General features: G+C 41.7%; 1 long non-coding RNA gene across 11 annotated transcripts in view; it reads left to right on the top strand.

Moving 5' to 3' along the window:
• The first annotated feature begins 358 nt into the window (after nt 1-358).
• The window catches only part of LOC121141918, a 76,609-nt gene continuing 53,923 nt past the window's right edge, over nt 359-23,044 (top strand). For 5 of the 11 annotated variants that reach the window (XR_005878874.1, XR_005878878.1, XR_005878869.1 and 2 more), the window contains exons 1-3: nt 359-581; nt 4,915-5,069; nt 6,346-6,435. This is a non-coding gene — a long non-coding RNA (uncharacterized LOC121141918). Of the gene's footprint in view, nt 582-4,300; nt 4,533-4,914; nt 5,070-6,345; nt 6,436-16,484; nt 16,685-22,702; nt 22,764-23,044 lie in introns of all 11 variants that reach the window. The other 6 variants (XR_005878877.1, XR_005878872.1, XR_005878876.1 and 3 more) reach the window with 4 other exon arrangements.

The following is a 23,044-nucleotide window of genomic DNA, read 5'->3' as shown; positions in this document are numbered from 1 at the left end:
TTGCTTATCCAGGGTGACTTAGCTCCTCATTAAATTATTTTTGCTTAGAGAAATTGACAGGCTGAACATCGGTTTCTGATTCCAGTGATCTTATTAACCGTCTGTTATAGCCAAAATACCACAACTCTTCCAAGTGGAAATCCACGGAGGCCAGGAACTTCCTTCACCTCAGGGCTATTTGACCATCTTCCTTCTTCCTCCTTCTATACCCTTTGGAGGTAAGAGTCATCCTATCCCTTCCTTTGCAGTTTTGCTGGAGTCAGAGGGATTAGGCAATGGGCGTGGACTGCAATATGCCAGCCCCACCCATGGGTCAGGGCTCATGGCCAGGTTACTCACACAGAGGTCACCATGGCAGTCTGCTGCCATTCTGCCAGGGGGAAAGCACTAGTCAGACCCAGGTTCTGGTACTATTGGCCTTGGGAACCAGTTTAGCAGGTAACCAGGTGGATGTTGTGACCGCTGAGGAGACCCCTCACATACTTCCATGTTCAAGACTGGAATATAGGAATTTATAACCAAGGGAGATAAATACCAGAAACAAAGGGAGAATGGAAGAAAAATATTTTAAAATTTACAGGGTAAGTAATTTTGCTTCTACCAAAAAGAAGGAATGTGTTTTAAATACGGGATATTGATTACATCAGTAAAGCAAGTATTAAATTGGCCATAGATTTAATAATAGTATTAGAATAGAACTATACAAAGAAATAATGTTAAATGGAAATTTAATATAAACAAAACCACCATCTTTAACTGAAATTGTCTTACATATTTTGGGGCTCACTGTAGAAGTGCAAGAGAGGTTCCCCTACCTTTTTAATTTCCTCTAAATCCCCCAGAAATGTTATAAACTGTGGTGTTTTATATTTGTTTCCCAACCTATTCTCCTAATTTTCAATTTCCTATTTTCTCTCATAAAAACTGTTTTCAGTCTTCATCTTATGGATTTTTTAAAAACTTACTCCCTGCATTTAAGGACAAGCTTTGGAGATATAAGTGTGTATTTTCAACACTGTAAGCTTGGGCCAAGTTCCCACTGCGCTTGGGTGGAGGAATCCAGCTGATCCTTGGTCCTGCTTGCATCCATTGCCTGTGTAGTCCCCTCGAAACTCTTTCGTGCAAAACTGCACGAGAATAACCAGCGGCTGTTCTAACTAGGCCAAAGGTGCTTCTTGTTTGTTTTCCGGTCGAGTCTCTGTTGTTAGGCTTCTTTCATGATGTTTATAGTATGACGAGTGCCCAGCCATGTCAGTGTGCTGCTGGAAGGGTGATCCCACATCACCTAGTTCTTGACAGTCTTACCTGGTGCATGGCAGGTGCCCAGAGAATCTGTGTCAAACCAAAGAAAGAAAATGATGGTAGAAGTAGGCTAGGCAAGGGGAAAGGAAGAAAGAGCTGCTCACGTCTATAAACAGGAAAATGAAATTAGGCCAGCGGGGCCTCTGCAGGGCTGCAGGTAGGCACCCTGGTAAACGAATGGAGGCTGTCCTCAAGAACCTGTTTGCTCTTATTGTATTGGGGCAGTGTAGCCAGTGCTAGCGCCGACTGGGGATGCAGGAATGGGCTTTAAGTTTTGCTGCAGGCTCACTGTTCTGGACCAACTGGCCTTGGATTGAAAGGCCCTGGACTGAACAGCCCTGGACGGGGTTTCCTGATCAGGCTGATAGGCAGGTTTCCTGCCTGCTAGGCTCTGTGTTTGTGAGAGGAAAGGTTGCAATGGGTGAAGAGCCATAGGACAAAAGCTTGAGCAGCCAAAGCAAGGAGGAGGTTGCTACCAGAGTTAGCAACCCAGGCCCATCCTCCCAGCTCCCAGCTGTCCTGCTGTTTGTGTATTTGTTTATTCCTGTGCACATTTTGTCGAGCTCTCTGATAATCTGGGAGATTTGCAAAGCAATGAGAGGAGGTGTGAAAAGCAAAGGGAACTACACAGTGACAGCTGGTGACGCCTTCCTGTCTTTAAAACATCCTCAGTCATCATGATCCAGTGGCCACCACTTGCTGTAAGAGAGTTCCATTCCACATTTTCCAAAATGCAACAGCAGCCCTTTGCGTTTTTCTGAAACTGGTATCAGGCCTACCCATTGAACGACAAGACATTGAAACCTGTCTGCAAAGAACTGTGTCTTGAGGACTAATCCACCTCTGCTAAGACCCAAGACCCGACAACACCCAGGCCCCAAGTTGAGCTGAGCTTGCAGAGGAGTGGAACCCATAAATAGTTAAGAACCTCCAAGGCGCGCCCCTCCCCACTAAAGAGGAAGTAAAAACAGACTACTCTCATGACCTAAAAACACACATAAAGCTGCAAAATAATTAACTTTTACCTGGCCTTTAAACAGAACTTTTTACAGTAAGAAGCCTTGGTTATTTCTGGCTTGAATTTCCATTTCAGCATTGGAATCAAATAAACTTGAGAGTAATTGGGCACGCTCAAATTTCAAAGGCCAACTTTTAACATGAAAATGATTGTTTTGGCTTCTTAAATCATGAGGAGTTGTATCAGAGTTATTACTATTTAGCCTGAAGAGCCCGTTACAAAATAGGAAAGTTAATTCTTTAAAATGTAAATATTTTCAATACATTGAAAAAAGTTTATCAGTACTATTTTCGGCTTTAGAGGTCATTGGCCTGAATAGTAACTTGTGCTGTTTGTCTGGGTAAGGAGGAAGGAAGGGAATTAAAAAAAAAAAAGGCTTGTTCCTCTCCACAATTAACACCCAATGCTGAGCCTGAAGAAATGAAATTGATTGTAAGTTCTGGCTTAGTGGAGAAAAGCGACCTGATCAGCAGTGATATTTCTCTCCTTTGCCCCCAACTTTCCGCCTCTGTAGGCACTTTGTCTCTCTCTCTCTCTCTCTCTTTCTTTCTCTCTCTCTCTCTCTCTCTCTCTCTCTCTCTCTCTCTCTCTCTCTCTCTCTCTCTCTCTCTCTCTCTCTCTCTCTCTCTCCTACAATTGTGAACCTACTGTGTACTCAGGACTGTCATGGCGAGTACATCAGACTTCAATCAGAAAAACAAAAACAAAATACCAAAAAACACTGCCCCCTCCCCCCAGTCTTCAGAGTATTTTTTGTTTTTTGTTTTTTTGTTTTTCGAGACAGGGTTTCTCTGTATTGTTTTGGAGGCTATCCTGGAACTAGCTCTGTAGACCAGGCTGGCCTCGAACTCATAGAGATCCGCCAGCGTCTGCATCCCGAGTGCTGGGATTAAAGGCGTGGGCTACCAACGCCCGGCCAGAGTATTTTAATGGAAACAGAAAACAAAACTTCCACATACCCTACCAGAAGGTTCTGAGACCCTGAAAGAGTCTTGGAGACAACAGGACTGCAGAAGGAGGGCTCAGGAGAGACACTTTCCAGGACGCTTCAGTTTTGAGTTGGTTAATGCTAAAAGAAATTCGACCACTTCGAAGTACAGGGAGAGAAAAATCACAAGACACAGAGCATCTAAAACGCACGACGACCCAGGTAGAATGTAGATATCTTGTGTATCTTTGATTAGGGCCCAAGGCTTGCTATGGAATTTCTCCATTTTCCTTTGGGAAAATGGAGGCCACTGGACGTGATTAGTTACAAGGGCGGCACAATCAGAATTTTAAAAGACCACCCTTTCATGGTCTAGAAATCTAAGGAGACTGAAATAGGGAGTCATTTAGTAGCAGGCATTTTCCTTCTAAATAAACCTGAACCTGAGCGTTCTTTATCCCTCAAACCTGTAGCTTTTGTGCAATGAGCTGAGAAGAAAGGATAAGGTAGTAACTCGTCAGATTCTAGGTAAACCAGAACCCCAGCTTGCTTCGCTGGACATCAAACATAGCTCTGCTATTCCAAAACTCCTTTGTTTTTATTTTAAAATGATTCAATATATCAGTGTTAACCATTCTTACAGTACTTAAAGAATAATTGCATGGGCCAAGAAGGCTTGATAGAATCAGTTCCTGCAAACCAAGTTGGTGAGCTTAGTTCAGTGACAGAGCCTGTCTCAGGAAATAAAGTGGTGAATGATTGGGGAGGACACTCCGTGTCCACCCTTCCCTCAACACACATGCACACTTACACATGTGCACACATACACACACACACACTAATTTCAATGTCACGAGCATCTCCTCTGGCACTAGCAATTAGTAAAAAGGATAAGAAAAGCACGAGAAATATTTTTTAGCCCTTTAAATCTGCACCATTCCCTGGCCAATGTAGATATATTATCTTCATTTTCAAGAATGTTCAAAGGGCTGAAAGTTAATTTAAAAGGGAAAAAATGCTCGTTAACAGTCTCACTTTAATTCTACTTGTAGGAAATAAAGGGCATGGAAATTAGCACCTATCTCAGCAGAGGCCTGAAACACCACCATGTGAGGAGACAGGGTGTGATCTCAGGAGCCACAGCAATGAGATTTCAGAACCGAATATAGCCTCCAAGATGGAGCTGGGCCTGGAGTGGAAACAGCCCATCCCACAGCTAAAGGAACCCCCGGAACAATCCCACAGCTAAAGGAAAACCCCGAAACAATCTCCATTCATTCCTTGGTACCTTGTATTAGCTCTTCTAGGCTTCAGGGATCATAACACTTGATCGTGGTGGGATTTTCCCCAAGCACACTTACTTAAAAAAAAAAGGGGTAACTTTTACATTGAAATAGTTTGTAATTTAAAAAAAGGAAAAAAACAAAAAACAAAAATAAGGAATTGGTGTAGCACTAGACGTAAGATATAGGCATAAGAAGACATCAGATGAACAGAATGGATCTCACACAGAGAACTCCAGTAGAAAGTTACATGTACAATTTGCAGCTCATATATATTAATAATGCAAAAACTCTATACATTTATTCATAATAATTGGCTGAAGCTAATTTGCCATGGAGTAATTGAACCAGAACTAATTGTTGCTGTCTGTACTTTATTTCAGTGCTATCCGTTTTTATACCCAAATGTTATGCTGTCAGAATCTAATACAGCCTTGATGTCTGGGTTTCACGTGTACGTGTGAAGTACACAAAGGGATACCATGTCTGAACACAGCGCTTTTGAAAAGCACTCCTTAATGTTTTGCCTTTAATTAAGGTATGTATACATTAATTATAAAGCAAAGAATTTAAATGATTTTGGCTCATCAATTACTGGTACATGCAGGGTGATTTCTAATTGGTCTTAATAATAAAAAGCTGAGTCAGATATAGGAGTAAATGCTGAAAGATCAGAGAAGCAGAGCAGCCAACCAGTAGTTCTTACCTCTGCCGAATTCTCAGACCAAATGGGCGATCCTGTCTCTAGGACTCCTCAGACTGAATGCCCTGAGCCCCTGTCTCCTCTTATAGTCCCCTCTCTGCCCAGCCATATCCCTTCTGGTCTCTTCCTCCCTAGTACTGAGATTAAAGGTGTGTGACTCCCAAGTACTGGGAGTTTCTCTTTTAGACTGGTGGCTGGCCCCGAACTCTGATCTTCAGGCAAGCTTCATTTGTTAAAGCACAAACAATCACCACTGGTGCAGATTTGTCCCATGCAGCCAGGTGTGGTGGCACATTTAGTATCAGCGCTCAAGGCAGAGGCAGAGGCATGCTGCCAAGTTTACATGGTGAAATTGTATTGCAATCAATAAGTGATAGATTTACTTTTTGGAATGAAAATCATTCTGATTATTTCTCAGACAAAAATCTTCAAAATTTATAATGAACCCTCGAAATAGAAAAATAAAAATACTAGTGGAGGCTCCCAGCTTTATGGATAGCTCCAGACCCCTGGAGAGTTACTTTGTACAACTACGAGGTAGGGAACCTTTATCACTTTTCAGCCTTTATGTAAATAGTTTAACAAAGCCATTAATTACTAGTGGAGGCATTATCCAGTTGGAAAGATCTATCTTTCCCTTAGCCTATTCACATATTAATCTAGTCTGCTAAGGTTCAGAGCCTACCCCTCTCTCACGCTGGTAAACTCAAAGCTACAATTGCATCAGTCTACACAATGAGAACTCTGCTCTGTAAAATCCTACTTTGTGATGCATGGTCCTCTGACACTGCTGTGTTCGCTGTTCCAAGATCCTCAAGTGTGTAGACAAGTTAAGACAGGCTTTCCAACCTCCACACAGTAGTCATTCCTTATGTTAAAGCTGGGCTGTTGAGACAGCCCTCACTTATAACCAGTCAGCAGTACAACTCAGTCCTCTGCAACTCACAAACATTTAGTTAAGGTTAAGCCCATCATTTTGGAGGCAGATCTCAAAATTTAAAGAGAACTTTAGGTTACACTTTCCAAGATAAAAAAGAAAAGGAAATAAATGGGTTTTATTTTGCTTTTTTTTAAAAAAAAATTTTAAGCAAAGTTTTACTCTCTGGTCCAGGTTGGTCTGAAACTTAGTATGTTGTTCCAGAGTGCTGGAATTATAGGTGTGAGACACCACACCCAGTCCGAAATCATTTTGAAACCTCAGGTAAGGTATACCCAGGCTGCTAACCAGTGAAAATTCAAATTTGACTGTAAGACTATAGAAATAGGCAAATGTTGTGTGTGTGTATGTGTGTGTGTGTGTGTGTTTAACTTAGACTCGTTGCCATAGCAATTTCTGAGACTTCCTCATTTATTTCCTGTCACAGGTAGCAAGAGTTTATTTTGTAGAGTATCACATACCTAGGTCTCACTATGGTGTAACATGCACACTCTTCCCTTCCACAAAGCGCTTGTGACTTATGGGAAATTTTTTGATAACGATCTTCTCCCTTTGGGAAAGTGTGGATAGTGAAGATGATATTGCAGGACCAAAAAAGCAAAGGAAAAAGAGGCCAAACCAATCAGTGGGTCTTTCTTTGCTGTCCCTGTTCAATTATGTGAGACGAAGCAGATCTTGTCTTTATGTTTGCATATGTGGAATTCTACAGATCTTTGTAAGGAGGAGGGTTTTAAGGGCAAAACAAACACTCGATGCCTTCTAGGAGGCAGACTCCATGTACAAATTTAGACTGTACTAAAATAACCAGTTGTCTTGTGATATGATCTTGATGTAATATGCTTTTTAAAATGAACCAGGGAAATGCATTTTATTAGTGTACTTGGTGGCACAGAATCTCAGAAGGTGTACACTGTGCACGTGGCATGTGTTTTGAAAATCCAGCCTGCTTTGGGAATCAATCTGAAGATATTTCCTCAGATGTGTCTGAGCCTTTAGTTACAAGAGGCTTGAGCCACAAGAAGCCAAACCCAGCTAACTTAGAGTTGTCAGGTACATTTTTCCATGTTTGACAGTTACGATCAAATATGGGCGTTATTTCCCTCAAGCAACCTTGATCATCTGTCGGCCCTCAGCTCATTGTTGGGTCTATAACTGTCTTACTTCAGACCAAACTGTGGGTATGCTGTCAGACTTACAGAGAATTGGGAGTAAGGTGTGTTATCTTTTTCTATATTATCCAACCATGAATGCTTGTTCCAAGAACAAAGACCACCATGTTTTGCAGTATGTTATCGAACAAACTTTCCAGTCTTGCTTGCTTCCTTAGCTCACCCAAAAGGGCAGCCTCCTTTGCCCTTTAACCCACAAAGTGAGAATGGCACCTGTGGCATTAGGAAAAGAATGCAGTTTGTCTGAAGCAATAACTGACACTATGATTTTCCTTTCTTCTAATAAGCAAATATAACATGTAACATTTTCGAGGAAAACCTCATTTAGTCGTGATCAAGGATTACTCTGCACTGAAGGACTGTGTGTGCTTAGTAAATGGACGTGGTGGTAAGTTTGCTTTGGGGTAAAAACTAAAGCTTCTAGCAGCTTGATGGGATAATGTGTCCTTGAGATAACCCCGGTAATGCCCCTCCCCACGTGCTTGAGCCAGCTGATCCTTTTTGTGACATGTAAGAGGCTTCAGGGTCTGAACTCTGTTGTTTGTTGCAGGAGTTTATTTATAGCTTTGCAGTCTACGACGGTTAATGTTTATTATACAAATCACTCTTCCTTACTTTTATGGGTCCTGTGGTGTAGTCTACATGGTTATGTAAGCCATGCAGTTAAGAATTCCCGTGCTCCTTCTCAGTTTATGAATAATAGCATTCTTTTACTAACACTACATTTAAGCACACAGAGACTGACAGGAGTCGAAGGGATTGTTCAAGTTTCTGGTTTTGAACTGAATAAGGAACGGTCGTTTAGCAATACACTAAAAACGTCATGAAATAGCCTCTTAATGTATAATATGCATACCTGCACATCATATATATATATGGCATCCTTGGTTTGTAATGCAAATGGTGATACATACAGTACAACAAAAGAGAATCGATTTACCGAAATCCGAGAGGCAAACACACGTGGTAGAATGTAACTCTACAAGGAAATGTGGAGGGCCGACAGAGCTCTTACGTAACCTTCACTTTAACAAATCTGTGAGGGCAGATGTCATAGCAGTTGCTGGAAATCTTTCTAAGGTTTCCAGGATGTGTTTCCAGCCATTTTTGTAAGCACCTACTGTATTGTGCAATCTATATCCAGCATTGACTAATTTATATTAGGTAGTGTCTTGAGGCTGACTCAGGTCCAGTTCTCCTTAAAGGGTTTCGACTGAGCAGTGTGTGGGACTCATAGGCAAAGAGGCTTCTCCAGGCAGGACAGAGCATCGCCTCGGGAAGGTCACAAGGGTCAAGCTGATTACCTCCTCCGGCTCTGGCAAGCTCAGGGCTCAGCTGGGTTACCCAAGTTCACAAGGAGCTATTGACATTCAGCTGCAGTGCTCTCTCTCATTACCAGACCAGCAGGGAACTGTCTGGGCTTCAGATTAACTCTTCTGTATCCTGTTTCAAGATTTCTGGGAAGCCAGAGCCAGAAATCGTATGTACCTCAACTTATTCCTGGTTGTCATTCAAGAAGTGAATCTGTGCGTTAATGCTGGATTCACCTTTCACAAGTGGAAACAGCAGTACCCACGATCATTTCAAGAAGCACCAGATGAAACAGGAGTAAATACATTTGCTTCATGTTTAACCATGCTACAGTCTGAGCTTATTTATGAAGTGAAAGCACAGGAGAAATGGTTTCATGTTCCCACTGAAAAGAAAGCAAGTCCTACTTAATCCTGAATGAATAGTCACTATTTTTCTTTTAAAGAACAGTAATTGTTGCAACTCACCGTCACTTAGCCGTGAATTCATTAGCTAAGTGAAGTCCAGTCTCAGGGAAATACAGTCCCCAACGTTAGGACACAGACACAGGTATCTGTGTCTTAAGCCTGTTGCTTCGGGCTTTGATCTCCTGCCGACACATTATGATCTTCTAGAAGCGACTTAACCTGTTTGACTCCGTAAAATTATTTGTAAATTGAGAATAATATTTGGTGAATCCACAAAGCACGTTGCTATGGTAGCCACTGTTATGGCTAAGGACCACTACAGTGGAACTGTAATTGCAAGATTGTCCTTGCTTAGTGTTCAGCCGGCCCCAGAACACATGTTATGTCATATCCTTGGCTCCCTTATGCCTGACATCTGACAGAATGGGTGATGAGCTGTCCTCAAGTTAGGCTGACTTCTCTTTACCCACTGTAATTTCTTTTTTAAAGTATTAAGTTTCCTTTCAGGGCTGAGGACTAGTAAGATAACAGCCTTACCCATAAAGGAGTAAGAGTTTCCCAGAAGATGTGGGAGATTTGAGCAATGTGGCCAGGTCTGAAAATCCAAATGTATACTTTAGAGCCCTCTTGGACTTTGGAGTTGTTACTCAGTTGAATTCTTAGCTTTGTCAGATGACTAAGCTAACTGCCAAAACCAAAAGTGACTCCTATAGCCTCTCGTTTGTGACTTCGATCACAAAGGCAAACAGAAAGCCCTCCGATTTACCTGGTTTGGCACGGCTGGCCATTCTCTTTACTATCTCTTTAGATGACCGCGAATGGAGTGCACTGGGTAATGGTAATGAGTTTTAGCTTTGTGTGACCATGTTTATTCCTTCCCAACTTCAGCTAGTCTGTCCTTCCCAACTTCAGCTAGCCTCTGGGGTTTTTAATTCAACATGCTAAACTAAAAATCACTCCTCTCTGAGTCCCTTTGTCCCAAGTATAGATCTGTCATTTACTCGGTTCATGGGTTCCCAGCTTCCAAGTCATCTTCAGTTTCCTGCTTTCCTTTCACCCGCACACTTTTCTCTCCCAACCCCGTCTCATCAATTCTGTGCTCAGCCTGTGCCTTAATCTGCTATCACCTTCTTAACCTTGATCTGTTTGAGACAGTACCACAGTGTTTCTCATTCCTCTGTGATATCCTCAGAGGTTAAATGCTGAATTCAGGAAGGTTTCATTTTAACTGCAATTCTCTGGCTCCAATTTCCTTTGTGTCCTCCTCTGACTGTGATATTCTACTGTTTTCTGGAAGCTTTCTGAGTCTCCACTCCTCCCCCAGAGAGTATCCACAGTTTACACGTGGATGTCTCCTGCTCCTGCATTTGCTTGTGTACAGAGGCTACCTTATAACTCTTCAGGGATCAGTTCATATGTACCCGTAGGTGCCGACAAGCCATTCGCTAGCTAACCTGTCATGTGGTCTGTGGCTTTTAAGACGAGCTTTTTTTTTTTTTAAATTTATTTTCCAGTTTAAATTTAGATAAGAAACAAGGTTGCTTTACAAGTCAGTTCCAGGTCCCTCTCCCTTTCCCTCCCCTCCTCCCGTGCCCTCCCCCCAACTCCCCCCCGTTATCCCCTCATTCCCCCAGGGAGGGTGAGGCCCTCCATGGGGGTGTCCATAGTCTGTCATTTCATATAGGGCAGGGCCTAGACCCTTCCCCAAGAGTTCAGGGTGAGAGTGCACCTCACATTGTTCTATGGGAGTCCAAAGTCCGTGTGTATACTTGGGATGGGTACTGATCTGCTGCCCAAGGCTCAATAGATTACCTAGGCCTCCTCACTGACACCCAGATTCAGGGGGTCTTGATCAGTCCCATGCTGGATTCCCTTTCTTAAGGCATTGGTTAGCAGCACTATAGCTACCTGTGTGTTCCCACTACTTCTAAAGTCCTAGTTTGAAGATGGAGGAGATGGCCTTTTGTGGAGACTGGATCCTGTGCTCTGTAGCATGGTAAATCATGACAGTAGATTATTATGTATTATTTACTACAACTATATAAATGAAATAGAATAAGGGTTATCTACCCTACATGTTTTTGAAATATTTCAAATTCTAAGATATCCAACTTAAGTGACAACCACTTTCCCCCATCATTCACTCTACTTAAATTTTCTTTAAAAAAAAGTACAAAATAAATAAGTTTATGGACAACAGAAGCCTACTGAATGAAGATTACAATTTAAGTGAGAGTTAATGACATCAAGAGTGGAAACCCCATTGGATTGCAGAGAGAATGGGAAAATCAAACAGTGAGATCAATGTATTCTCATTAGACTTTCAATTAGTAAGTTGCAGGAGCAAATGGTCTCCTCGGGAATATGCAAAGTGAAGTCCAAGCAGGGCTTCCTCCATGGTCAGATTCATCCAGGGAGCCAAGAGAAGAGCACGGCACGGAAGAGAACCTCTGGAAAGCAAAGATAATTTAGTGTCAGGTTAACATTAGACAGTTACCAAATTAAATATTAGAAAATCAAATCCTGAGACAAAATGAATGTCCTATCTTCAGATTCAAAAAGAATTGTTCCCGTGGCTTCTTGTACTGGGTTTTAAGCGAGGTGTGTTTCATGGAAGGAAGGGGTTGCTTGGCCTTTGTAGGATGCTCACCCAGGTTTGAAATAAAATTTTACCAAAACAGCAGTAGGAGAGAAGCCTAACAAATTTATATTTGGTCAAAGTTTACATGGGAGACAGGAGCCTACAGAAATGAAGTCACAATGAGGCAAGGAAACCTGGGCATTTTTTGCTTCCATTCAGTGATGCTTAAATTTGTCAATATATAGAAGTCATGTGACTGACAAAAAGTGTGATCTAATTGTTACAGACAGAGGTGAGCCCCCCTCTAACCAGGTTCTAATTGGCCTCTGCACTGTGTTCATTTCTCCCAGATGAAGAAGAGGGTCTTGTGACCTACTACCAGATAAGACAGGCCACAGACTTCTTATAGCAAGCAGCCTTTCATAAGAGGACCACAGGAAGTTAGAATCCCATCTCTAGGATGATGAATGTCTTCATCTACCTCAGGGTTGGAAGAGCAGGGAGTCCAGGTTTTGTGGCTGGGAAGGTTCAGTGTTACCTCTGAGACCCTTTCCTTTAGATCAACAGGAGGCACCATATTCTAGGAGGTCCTATTTAGAACCCCGTAAATAGTATGGAGTATCTTTTTATAACAATTAAAAAATAGTATACAAAGTATTAGGTATTGCAATGATTATTCTATTTTTTTTTTTTGAGGCAGAGTTTCTCTGTGTAGCCTTGGCTGTCCTGGAACTCACTTTGTAGACCAGGCTGGTTTCGAACTCACAGAGATTCATTCGCCTGTGTCTGCCTCCCTAGTACTGGGACTAAGGGCGCGAGCCTCCACCATCAGGCACTGTGATGGTATTTTCAAGGTGTGCTTTGGTAGATTCGCTTTTTTTTTTCATTTCCTCTAGTCTTTGCTAACCTCAGTTCCCCCTCCTTTTGCTTCCTCTTTCTTCTCCCATGTGAATATATGTATGCATACGTGTGCACACACATACATTGCAGGTTATTATCCACATACGAGAAAGAGCACAGTGCTTTTGTGTTTCTGAGTTTGGCTCACCTAATTTAATAGTATACTTTCTAAATCCATGTATTTTCAATAGATCTTATGATTTCACCTTTTTTTCTTTTTTAAGTCTGAATAAAGTTCTGCTGTGTACACATTTGCATTATGTGTTCTTTTGTTTATGTCATATAGGCTCATTCCATTCCCTTTCTATTGAGAATAGAGAGCAGCAATAAATATGGATGTGGAAATATCTCTGTGGCAGGGTATGCAGTCTTTTGCACATATGCCCAGGAGTGGTCTAGTGGATCATATTGTAGATTTACTTTTAATTCTCTCTGTCTTACTTCCTCCTTCTTTCCCTCCTCCCCCTTAGTCCCTCACTCTGTCCCTCCCTCTCTCTCTTTCGGTTTTTCAAGACAGGATTTCTCTGAGCAACTCTGGCTATGCTGGAATTAGCTCTGTAAACCAGGCTGGCTTTGAACTTATAGAGATTCACCTACCTCTACCTCCCAAGTGTTGGGATTAAAAGTGTGCACCACCACCGCCCAGCTCTATTTTTCGAGGAACCTCCATATTGTTTTCCCAATGGCTTTACTAGTCTGAAGTCCTACTAGCAGTAAATAAATGTTTATTTTTCTGCATATTTCCACCACCAGCTTTATTAGATTTCTTTTATTTTTAATGACTTCTATTATGTCTTGAGGTTATAATATAATTACATCATCTCTCCCTTCCCTTTCCTCCTCTAAACTTTCCAGCATAATCTCTTCTTGCTTTCTTTCAAATTCATTATACAACTCAGCAGATTGTATTAATGTAATTAAGAACACTTACACACACACATACACATATATATCTATATACAGTCAGATGTCTGGATGCCAGCTGTTTTGACTAAGACGAGGTGGTATCTCAAAGTAGTTTCTGTTTGCATTTCCCCAGTGACTACAGATGCTGAGTTCTTTAAAATACTTTCTGGCCATTTATATTTCCTCTTTTGAGAACTGTCTGTCCATTTTATTTGCCTATTTGTTAATTGACAGTTTTGAAGACATATTTATTTTGTACTAAATGGTGTGTGTGTGTGTGTGTGTGTCTGTGTCTGTGTATCTGTGTATGGGTATGTATGTCTAAGTGCTGGTGCCTGTGAGGTCAGGGTGTTGGACCCCTCTGGAGATGGATTATAGGCAGTTGTGAGCTGCTCAGCGTGGTTCTGAGAATTAGATTTGGTCCTCCACCAGAACGGCATGCACTCTGAGTTGCTGAGCCATCTCTCCAGCCCCAGCTTTGTTTTTAACTTTTGCAGTCCTCTTTCGATTTTGGATAGGAGCCCCTTGTCTGAAATATAGATAGCAAATGTTTTCTCCCATCCTGTGCGCTGCCTGTATGCTCTGCTGATAGTTTCCCGTGCTGTGCAGATCTTTTAACTTCACGTCTTCTCCTTTGTTGGTTCTCAGAGGGGTCTAGTTCCTGTTCTACTGGAATTCTGTCTTGAACTCTTTCCTGAGGCTGTTTCCTAACGTGTACCCCCACTATTCCTCCTATCAATTTTGGCAGGTTGGACTTTCAGTTTGATCCACGTCTAGTTGTTTGTAGCTTATCTTGATCTGGGACCTCACTATTCTGGGGTAAACTCTGGCACCCCTGGAACCAAAGATCCAAAGGCTGGGTCTCAATTTATAGAACTCGGGGAGATCTGAGATCAAAACCCTAATACCGGAGTGAACTCAGGGAACCTTGCCATCAAAGGCTTGATGGCCTGTGATATTATGGGTCCTGTTCCATAGCAGACTCTGGAAGTGCTGTAGCCAAGCACCCAGCCTTGCAACAAAACTTTGGAACTACTAGTGCCGAACATTTGTTCCTATGGTGAACACTGTTTCAGATGAATAGGTTTGTGTTTATGCATGGTTTCAAAATATTTAAAATAATAATAAATTCGCAAGGTCCAACAGTTTCAATAACAACAGTTTGTGGTATATAATGCCACATACCTTGGTAATCTAGTTGTGGCAAGTACAGATCTTTTTACTACAACTATAATTACTAATATTAACTCCCATATCACACAGCACACAGTAATGATATCCATGTACATACATGCTATTTGTGATATGAATACAATTTAAGGAGGCTGCAGCAGAATTCAAGAGGTTTCAGAAACGGCTTGAAAAAAGAGTTGGTATTGATAACAGATCAACAGCAGAGAGGGGAAAGACCAAACTGGGGTTCAAGGGCAGGAAATAATGTGTTTAGGTCAAGGTCCAGATGGCCAGCAGGTGAATGGGCAGGCAGTCAAGTAGGCCAGGTAAACAATGGGAGACTGAGCTAAAGCAATGCTCCTGGGATAGGAAGGAGAGAGGGCCCTGATGCTCTTAGCCCTTTCCTCGCATGCCAGGGATCAGATGATAGGCATGGTTTGGGACCATGCCATCATAGGGTGGGGTATCTGTCACTTTATGGGATCCAGGTGCTGAAGTTACACCCTACCCTTCGTCTGATAAGTACGATAAGCGCTTGGGCCTGGTTTCACTGATATGATTTTAATACACCCAGGTGCTCCAATAGTTTCAATTCACCCCCAGAAAATTTATAAGGTGTCTCTGTTTCTAATTCCAGGAATAAGTCACTTATATTTATAAGCCTGTGTTGCTGGGTGGTATGTGATAGATAGTGGAGCTTCCGGGGCCATTGAGTGTGGCAAGCTTTCTTGTCCAACTATCTTCGGATCACCAGCCCCCACTCAATGACACCAAGACTTATTGTTCATGAAAGCTTGGCCTTAGCTTAGGCTTTTCTTTAAAGCTAGCTCTTATAACTTAATTAATCTGTTTCTGTTGATCTGCGTTCTATCATGTGGCTTAACTACCTTTCTTCTTTCTGTATGTCCCACTTGTTCTGTGTCCTGTTGGCATCTTCCCAAGCACCCCTCTGACTTCCTCTGCCTCTGCCAGAAGTCCCGCCTATCCTCTCCTGCCTAGCTATTGGCCATTCAGCCCTTGATTACACCACTCCCTCAATATAGCTTCACGCAGTGTACAAATATCCCACAACAATTGAGGGGCTACAGTCATCCTTTTCTCTCAAAATGAGTCAGAAGCTCTTTACAAGACGGCAGCTCCTAGAGAAATGCACAACCTGGAAAACCATTTTTTAAAAATAAAATATGGAGTAACTTATAGTAGTACATAGCCTGATCTTTTGACGCCAGGGAACATTAGAACCAAAGCTCTTGTTGCTCAGGGAACTCTGAGGTCACAACACTGGTTGAAGAGTGAACTCTGGGACCAGTGTAGTGAAAATGCTGTCTCTTCATCACTCTGTAACCGCTGGAATCTGGTGCAGCAGGAATTCTGCCACTTAGGAGTTCAAAACACCATTTCCTGAGTGAACTCTGTAACCACTGAGGTCAGGCCCAGCCATCTGGGGAATTTTAGAGCTACAGGGCCCACTTCCCTGCCCTGAACAGAACTCTGAAGTCAGGGACGAGGAGCCTAGGTTCTGCCATGAACTCTGAAACCTCTAGGTTCTGGGAGAACTGCATGTCACTTGAGTGAGAAAGCAGGGGTTCCAGGGGGTACTCTGTCATCCCTGGATCCAAAGGACTGCTTCCAGGTGAACTCTCCATCCCCTGAGGTTAAAATGGTGATCCAGAGCTATCACTGGGACAACTGGTCAAAGTCCTGGTGCTGTGGGGAGACTGGAGTACAAACCCCTTCTCCTTGGGAACTCACCGGTCTCTGGAGCAAAAGGCCAAAGGCTGCTTCCTACAGTGTTACCCCTGGAAGCAGAGCCCTGGTTTCCTGGGGCACATCTGTTCCTCTGGAACTAAAGCCTTGGTCTTGCAGTGAACCCTGCAACACTCGGAGCCAAGACTGGTCCCTTGGTGAACAGCGTACCAGGGAAACACTGGGATTGCTGGACTGGCTTCAAAGAGCTTGAGAAATGACCTTTTGGAAAACGGAACTGCAACCCATTGGGCAATATGATCAAAGTCACCATAGAAGCCCCCGCCCCCAGTACCATTTTTTTTCCTCTGTGGAAAGAGGTAAGTTGAGTGTGATCTAATGGTCACTATCAGCCTTCAGGACAGAAACTGCCACTCTTACCTCTTGGGGAATGTATCTGCTTTCTCTTAGTTTTCCTGCCAGAAAATAGTGAGAGTGTAGCAGACGTATCACATTCCTTGATGGTGGTGAGCTTGTTGTGTCTGTTAGGAACTACAGGGGTGCCAGAGGTGGACTGTGCCCCAACTTGCTGCTCCCTTTCAATCTCCCCACTCATCTGTTGTCTTTGTCTGTAGCCTCATTAGTGTCTCCTCTACCGTACTTCCTGGTGCATTCTGACCCATGCAAGCTTTGACTCAACAGGGTGACCTCACAGCAGGCTGACCTGTCTGCCCTCTGGTTTACCAGAAGTTGTGCTTCAGGTAACCTGAAGTCATCACTTTCCAGACAGCCTACATCCATTCCACTTCACAAACACGTCATCCTCCTGCCACCGTCACCTACTCGTCCGACTTGCTGTTTCGCGTGGGTAAATTACCTGTGAGAGAGTCGAGTGGAATGGGCCTTTGTATATACTGCATTTGAAAATCACTAGGTTAGGTGATTAGCAAAGACAAGTCCCCAAATCTCAATGACTCCACATATGCCCTCTTGCGTGGGCACATCTCAATGGAACACGGGTAAGAGAGGCTCCCTGTAGTGAGAACACTGGCTTTAGGATACCAAGAAAGAGAAAGCAAGATCTGAAGAATGGCTTGTGAAGAGTTTAGGGGCAGGACTGGAGAGTCTGACAGACCACTAGGACCCAGTAATCAGATCCAATTGGGATCAATTGGAATCCAGTAACCTATGACTGAGTATGGTAACCCACAACTAGAATCTCACTACTTGGCAGCCTGTGGCAGGAGAATAGTGAGTTATGAAGCCAACCTGAGCTATATATTGAGTGGGAGGCCAGCCTGGGCTACAAAATAAGACCTTTTCTTTAGACAAAACAGTCAACATTTTCCGTGTATTATAATTTTTGCAATAGCCACAGAGCTTCTGGCACTGACTTGTCTCTTTGAAGCCAGCTTTCTTCTTGATTTTGACCCTTCACCTGGTATACGGTATCTTTATTCCTTCCATATTAGTGTGTGACTGGGGCTGGAAACACTTAGACACAGACAGACAGTGACATACAGTGTCAGTTTACACTGCACTGACAGGTAAAAATAGAAGATTATAATCTCAAACCACATCCTTCCCACTCTTGCTCCCATAGCCCCAGGGGTACCAGCCTTGAAGCGCAAGGAGAACTTCTGCCTGGTCACTCTTTAGCTCTCTGGGGCAAGTCACCAGCTCCGATCTCACCGAAACCAGACAGGCAACGTGAACAAATAAAACAGGGCGAGAGTGCCAGGACTGAGGGATGAGGAGACAAGGACAGAAGGACAGAAGGACAGTAGCGTCCTGCAAGGGAAAGCTGCTTGGCAGCCCAGCCAGCTGCTCCCAAGTTAGAATAGAACATTGAAGCTGGGAGCTTCTCCCTTCCACACCTTCATCCCCACCCCCCACCGAGGAAGCCAGAAGTATGAAGTCTTTGATTTACTTTTCACAAACATCACACAAGAAATAAAACACAAAGTGCAATGAAAAAGTCTCTTGCTGAATGATCTTAAGGGCTATCAGCATTACAGGTGGGTGAGAGTACATCCATGCTTCTACTTCACATTTACAGCTTCAAATAATTCACGATTATAAATTCCCAATTTATAAACTGAAATGGCTCTTTTGTTTTTTTTTTAGAGAGAAGCTTATAAATTGACTGAGAATTCTTTTTTGCTTTATTCCCCCAAATTTTGATTGCATTACTATTAAATGTTGGTTTTTGCTGTTGTTATCACTACCGACATTATCTCTATTTATCTTATGAAGATAAGAAAATTAACACTCCTTTCGTCTCCCTTCTCCTTCATACCTCTTTTGATCTGTTAGTTGTACCATTATTTACTTATGTAAAATTTATATTATTTAAAATTTATACTCGTACAGTTAATTACAAATTTATGTTCTAGACTTTATATGAAAATATAGAAGTAAGCAAAACTTTTAATATTACAATTATAGAACTGTGAACAATGATGTCCTCCTGTTTTGCTGATTGTCAATATTTCTAAATGAAGGCCCAGTGGAATTCTTTCATTGCAAAGGATTTATTTCTCAGAATCCGTCTACATCATGATTTTCTTCATACTGGACCCATGGTTTCCATACACAGATCTTTGTCCTTCCATGAATTTCCCATTTTCATTTTCTTTATTGCCAGTACAATCTCTCTTTTCTGTTTCAGCATCATGTTAATCTTGCCTCATAGGACATCATATGCTGAAGTTAACCCATTTGGTTTTGGAAATATTGTAGTAGGAAATCATTTTATGGTTATGACTGGTTTTCTTCTCACATGCCACAAAGACTAACCTGATAGGATTCTTTCCATTAGAGTGTGAAATGTGTATATTATTTCTTAGCTCCAATGGCTTCATTTTTTATCTCATTTTAATCTATGTCTGTAGCCTATCATGTGTGAGTCTCTGTCTTCATATGACTGGGGAAAACAATACTTGTAAAGGATCAACGCTATGTTTTTAAAGAACAAAAATGAGTGGATAGCCCATCATGTGTTTGGGCATGCCTTTATTACAAGCAATCACTACAGGCTAGTTATTTGTCTTTAGTTTGGAAAAAGTTCTGATTTTCTTGGTGACAAGATGTGGCTTTTCCAACTTGTATCCAATTAACACTGTGTATTTCTTTAGAACGGATGCATTTGTTCTTTAGAACGGAAGCTTTTGGATCCTCTGATATAAATCTGAATTTCCCTTCTTTTTCTTTCATAGACATATAATTTTCTTCAGTTTTTGGGTCTTGGGCTCTGTTTAAACATGGGGTTTCTTGACATGCCCAAAGTAGTTCGACACATTTTTAGAAATGTCCCAGTTAAATATCTAAGAACTCTGGTTATATAGTTTCTCTTTTCTCATAGTGGTTTCTTGAGTATTTTTTTTTTTTTTTTTGCTTTTTGGTTGTGTGAGCCACACCTTTCTGAATTTGAAATTACAATTCTACTCGGGTGATTGCCTCTGTTACTCTGAGATTGTTTGTTCCAGTCACTCTTATTTTCTATTGGCCTTTGTCTTGTTTTGCCTTGCTTTGCCTCCTTTGGCCTGCCTCCCCTCCTCTCTCCGCCCTGTCCTCCTTCCTCCTTTTCCCTCCCCTGTCCTCCCTTCTTCCATCCCTTTTACTCATTCTCCTCCTCCTGGTCTTTCCTCCTCCTTTTCTCATTGCTGAGGATTGAATTCCCAAGGCCTTAGACAATGATAGGCACGCACTCTACTTCACCCCCAATGCAGTCCTTCCTTTTGATGGTGGTTTTCCCCAGATGACTGGTGTTTGATTGTCTAGTTAATGTTGTGAATAAAGACTCTATTGATGGATGTAACTAACGGAGGGAGAGTTTTCTCCTGCCTGCAAACACACAGAAGCAACAGATAGATGTATGCCCTTGCTCTTGATATCAAACCATGTTGTTTTGGTGAACTCATTCTGAGGGATTCTCTTAAGAAAACAGGAATCTGTAAAATTTTAGTGTGATTTTATTCCTATAAGCCATTTTCTTTACTTATACATATCATTTTAAAAATAAACTTAATTATAAAAATAAACTGTAAAGAAATAAGAACATCACATGCCAAAATTGTCTAGACCCCAAATCTGCACAACTTAATAAACTTATGTCTAGTTATACTTAGCCTTCAAAACAGAATCTGTGAAACTTCACACTAAATTCTAAAGTATTGAATTTATTTTATGCATTTATATACCACCAAAGAACAAAAAAAATATACCTAACAAAGTTCAATGTAATAGCAGTTCTACATAGGATATAATATATATAATATAAATATATTTATATGTCTTATATAGATATATATTGGAATAAATGCTCTCTGCCTTCATCCCTGTGTGGTTCTAGCCCCAGATCAGAGGATTTTGCTATGTGAAATTCCTGGGTAATGCAGCCTGCCTGTCTCAAGGTCCCACGGTTGAATCAGTTATTCTGTGAACACACCAAAACTATTCTATTTGCTCATCTGATCCTGCAGTGATTTGAGTATGTCGCTTTCATTTAGCCAGTCTGTTATGACACAAACATGATTATAATGAAATAAGAAAACACATTTCCTCTGTGGATTTTCTTCAGCTCTAATTGCATCAAACGGAAACATCAATCTATTTGGAAATGGGAGGAAATTACATAAGGATCAGGTAGCATACAGATGTAGTCAACTTCAATAATTTTATGATGACTAAATATGATAGTCTTAATTTTTACTGAGGCTACTAAAATCTCACTGGGAAATGGACTCCTCAATATTTGGTAAAATGGAAACACGAAGATGCCCTGCTTTCATGTGAGAAAAAATTAAGATGCAAATATGTGTGAGGTATAAAAAAAAAGTGGGCTATCTGTTCCATTAACACGGATTCTTTCTCTGAGAATTCCCTCCAGGGATCTCTGTCTGCTCTTTTTCATTGTTGCTATAGATTGGTCAACAAGGAGCTTTATTCATCTGAAATTTTAAGAGTCTGTCTCAAGGGAACTGACACTCCAAGTCTCCTGGCTGTGTGTGTGTTGTTTTTTTTGTTTTGTTTTGTTTTATTTTTGCTTTTTAAGTTACAAGTGAGTGAAAACTAAAATGCCCATGGAGTCGAACATGTTGGGTAGTACCCATCTATATCATACTATGTGGAAAGACAAACAGAAATAACCATGACAGGCCTAGAGAACCAGAGGGGCCCGGAACCACAAGAGGGACATCATGGGGCTTTTGTCGCTAATTCCCACTCCATTAGTGGTCTGGTGTTTGTCTTCATCTGAATCCCTGGAATCTGTTTTTTTGTTTGTTTGTTTGTTTGTTTGTTTGTTTGTTTGCGTAGGCTGGGTCGAGGCACTTTGCTACTGCTACCCAAGCTAAGCAGAACTGTGCCGGTTTGAACGAGAATGGTCCTCATAGGCTAATCTATTTGAATGTCCGGTTCCCAGGCAGTAGACTATTTAGGATGGATTAGGAGGTATGGCCTTGTTAGAGGAGGTGTGTTAGGATAACAGAAAATTTGAATATATATGTATTTTTTAATTCCTAGGAAAAATGCAAGCGTATCTTTCTGAATACATCTACTTAGCTGAGAACAAACTTGAAGTCAGTTAACCAACAAGAATTATCCAAATTACCTTCCAAGTTTGTGTGCCCTGAATTTCCTCACCATACTTAACAATGCATGTAGTCACGCATTTCACTTGTTTATAAGGCCGTGAACCACATGCTCCAGTCCCAGAATGCCTAGCAAAAATAACTCAGAAGTCAAAAAGCCGTTTCAAGAGACTTAAGAGAATCTTACCTCCGTTTCTGGAATAGCACAAAGATGGTCCTGACCCACACTGTTACACCGTAAAAGCTTTCTGGTCTTGTTTCGGGCAGCACAGTTATCCGAATCTTATTCCCAAGTCCGAAGTCTAAGCACGGGGCGGTTTTCTTACTGCTTCCTCCCTGCCAGTCCACCCCAGATCACATCACTGGGGACCAGAAGAATCAACCCGGCAACTTTGGCTTCTCAACAGCCAGTAGAGACAGGAAAAACTTAGAGCTCCCTGGCAGAATTCTCTTAAAGATAAAGGAGAGAGGAATGACTGAGATATTCTTAAATGAGCAGATTCCCTTTATTATCAAATTGTTTTGATTTTATTATTATTTATTTGTTGATTGATTGACTGCTTCTTGTTGTTGTTTTTAATCAGAGGGTCAAAAGCCAGCATCTGATCTTACACTGAGCTACATTCCCAGACCACATTTTTGATTTTTTAAATGACCGTCTTACTGTATCTTTCAGGGTGACCTAAAACCAATCATTTCAGGTGCCAGAATTCTAAGCATCCACTACTATAGTTTCTTCTATGAGAAAACTGGAAACTTTCCCATGCAGTCATTTATCCAGAATTTTGCTATTTTTCTCTCTAGGCATTCGCAAAGGCCCCTGGATCAGACTTAATATTGCCCAGTATAAAGTTGAAAGATACAGGTAATACAACAGCTGATTTATTTTCAACCTTTCATAAAATGAGAATACACGGAGTTTATTTATTTTGCCTTAAAAGCTATAGGAGGCCTTTTTCTCAAGCATCACAGTTCAGTCTCACAAGGAGAAAGGCAGAAGAGAAAGTTGCTGGAATCCTCTGGACTGTATAGCCCAGAAGAGGAAAGGCCTGAAGAGTTCTTTTGCCCAGTTATTGGCTTTCAAGAAAGCAGAGGAAACAGACAGACAGACAGGAAAGAGGCTGAGTGTGCTTAGAACATTTTAGT

Source organism: Mesocricetus auratus, unplaced genomic scaffold (genome assembly GCF_017639785.1).
Source record: "Mesocricetus auratus isolate SY011 unplaced genomic scaffold, BCM_Maur_2.0 Super-Scaffold_100008, whole genome shotgun sequence".
Taxonomy (NCBI): Eukaryota; Metazoa; Chordata; class Mammalia; order Rodentia; family Cricetidae; genus Mesocricetus; species Mesocricetus auratus.
Note: the sequence above shows the minus strand (reverse complement) of the source record. Positions and strands in the feature narration are given on the sequence as shown.